We start from the raw sequence: 2,802 nt of genomic DNA, 5'->3' as shown, positions 1-2,802 counted from the left end.
ATCTAAAAAAAAAAAAAAAAAAAAAAAAAAAAAAAGAGGTAAAACTCGTAGAAGAAAACAATAAATTGTGACCTTGGATTAGACAATTATTTCTCACGCCTGTAATCCCAGCACTTTGGGAGGCCGGGGTGGACAGATCACCTGAGGTCAGGAGTTCGAGACCAGCATGGCCAACAAGGTGAAACCCCGTCTCTACTAAAAATACCAAAATTAGCCGAGCACAATGGCGGGTGCCTGTAGTCCTAGCTACTTGGGAGGCTGAGACAGGAGAATCGTTTAAACCCAGGAAGTGGAGGTTGCAGTGAGCCAAGATCACACCACCACCCTCCAGCCTGGGCAACAGAGTGAGACTCCATCTCAAAAAAAAAGGCACAAGAGGACAATTGAAGATGAAAAAACAAAACCAAAATCTTTCAAATAGTCCAAATATTACAGAGATTACATAAACTACAATTTCTGAACATAATCCAGTAAAACTAAATATAAGCAACAAAGATATAGCAGATAAATATAACCCAGAAATTAAGAAATACTTTCCTAAATATGGCCTGGCGTGGTGGCTCATGCCTGTAATTCCAGAACTTTGGGAGGCCGAGGCGGGTGGATCATAAGGTCAGGAGATCGAGACCATCCTGCCTAATACAGTGAAACCCTGTCTCTACCAAAAATACAAAAAACTAGCCGGGTGTGGTGACGGGCGCCTGTAGTCCCAGCCACTTGGGAGGCTGAAGCAGGAGAATGGCGTGAACCCAGGAGGCGGAGGTTGCAGTGAGCAGAGATCACGCCACTGCACTCCAGCCTGGGTGACAGAGTGAGACTCCATCTCAAAAAAAAAAAAAAAAAAAAACTTTCCTAGATAAATAAAACCAAAAAGTGAAATTTCAATTATCTAAATCATATGAATCTTTATACCAAAACTATAGGAATGCTGCTAAAGCTGTACTCAGTGAAAATTGTGTGGTATTAAAAGTTTTTTTTATTTTTTCTATTTTTTCAAAATATAAATTCATTAAACATTCAAATTAAGAGAGACAAGAAAAAACAAAAGAGAATAAAATTTTAAAAATAAATTAGAAAAAGAACCATGCAGGCCAGGTGCAGTGGCTCAGGCCTGTAATCCCAGCACTTTGGGAGGTTGAGGTGGGAGGATGACTTGAGCCCAGGAGTTCAGGATCAGCTTGGGCAACATGGCAAAACTCCATCTCTACAAAAAATACCAGAATTAACTGGTCGTGGTAGCATGTTACTGTAGTCCCAGCTACTCAGCAGATTGAGGTGGGAAATCACTTGAGATTGGCAAGCAGAGGCTGAAATGAGCCAGGATTGCATTTTTGCAGCCTGGGCAACAAAACGAGACCTTGTCTTAAAAGGAAAAGGAAGGGAAGGGGAGGGGAGGGGAGGGAAGGGAAGGGGAGGAAGGAAAGGAAGGAAGGAAGGAAGGAGGGAGGGAGGGAAGGAAGGAAGGAAGGAGGGAGGGAAGGAAGGAAGGAAGGAAAAAAGAAAGAGAACCATATAACAAAAATAAAATACTAAAAGTTAAAAATCTAAAATTAATAAAATAACAATTTGTCAATAATAGGCCAGGCATGTATAATCGCAACACTTTGGGAGGCTGAGGTAGAAGAACTGCTTGAGGCCAGGAGTTTGAGACCAGCCTGGGCAATATAGGGAGACCTTATCTCTACAAAAAATTAAAAAATTAGCTGGGTTGGTGGTGCATGCCTGTGTTTCCAGCTACTGGGGAGGCTGAGGTGGGAGGATTGCTTAAGGCCGGGAATTCAAGGTTGCAGTGAGCCAGGATCACGCCACTGCACTCCAGACTAGGTAATGGAGTGAAACCCTGTATCCGGAAAAAAAAAAAAAAAAAAGGTTACTTGAAAGGGTTGGACAAGGTGGCTCACACCTGTACTCCCAGCACTTTGGGAGGCCAAAGTAGGGAGATCACTGCAGGCCAGGAGTTGGAAACCAGCCTGGGCAACATAGCAAGACCTTGTCTCTACAAAAAAATAAAAATAAAAATAAAAATGAGCTTGGTGTGCTTGCTTCAGCAGCACATATACTAAAATTGGAATGATACAGAGAAGATTAGCATGGCCCCTGTGCAAGGATGATGCAAATTCATGAAATGTTCCATATTTTTCTGGATCAAAAAACAAAACTCAATGGTATTCTGTCTTCAACAGCCCTATCTCATCCATAGTCTCGAAAAAATAAAATAAAAAGGATGGAGGAAAAAGTACCAAGCAAATGGAAATCAGAAAAAAGCAGGAGTTGCAATCCTAATTTCAGACAAAACAGACTTTAAACCAACAAAGGTCAAAAAAGACAAAGGACATTATAGTGGTAAAGGGTTCAATTCAACAAGAAGACCTAACTGTCTTAAATATATATGACCCAACACAGCAGCACCCAGATTCATAAAGCAAGTTATTAGGGCTCTTCAAAGAGACTTAGACTCCCACACAGTAATAGTAGGAGACTTCAACACGTCACTAACAGTATTAGACAGATCATCGAAACAGAAACTTAACAAAGATATTCAGGACCTGAACTCAACATTGGACCAAATGGATCTGATAGACCTCTACAGAGCTCTCCTCTGCAAAACAACAGAATATACATTCTTCTCATTACCACATGCAACATAATCTAAAATTGACCACACAACTGGACATAAAACAATCCTTAGCAAATGCAAAAGAACCAAAATCATACCAAACATACTCTTGAACCACAATGCAATAAAAACAAAAATCAAGACATTAAAAGTTGCCCAAAACCATACAATTACATGCTCCTGAA

General features: G+C 40.6%; 1 non-coding gene across 1 annotated transcript; it reads left to right on the top strand.

Annotated features, from left to right (window-relative positions):
• The first annotated feature begins 2,035 nt into the window (after positions 1-2,035).
• LOC112438171 (U6 spliceosomal RNA) lies at positions 2,036-2,140 on the top strand. Its single transcript, XR_003026648.1, has one exon. It is a non-coding gene; the product is annotated as a U6 spliceosomal RNA (small nuclear RNA).
• The last annotated feature ends 662 nt before the right edge of the window (positions 2,141-2,802 follow it).

Source organism: Pan paniscus, chromosome 23 (assembly GCF_029289425.2).
Source record: "Pan paniscus chromosome 23, NHGRI_mPanPan1-v2.0_pri, whole genome shotgun sequence".
NCBI lineage: Eukaryota > Metazoa > Chordata > Mammalia > Primates > Hominidae > Pan > Pan paniscus.
This window is presented reverse-complemented; position numbering and strand designations above follow the sequence as displayed.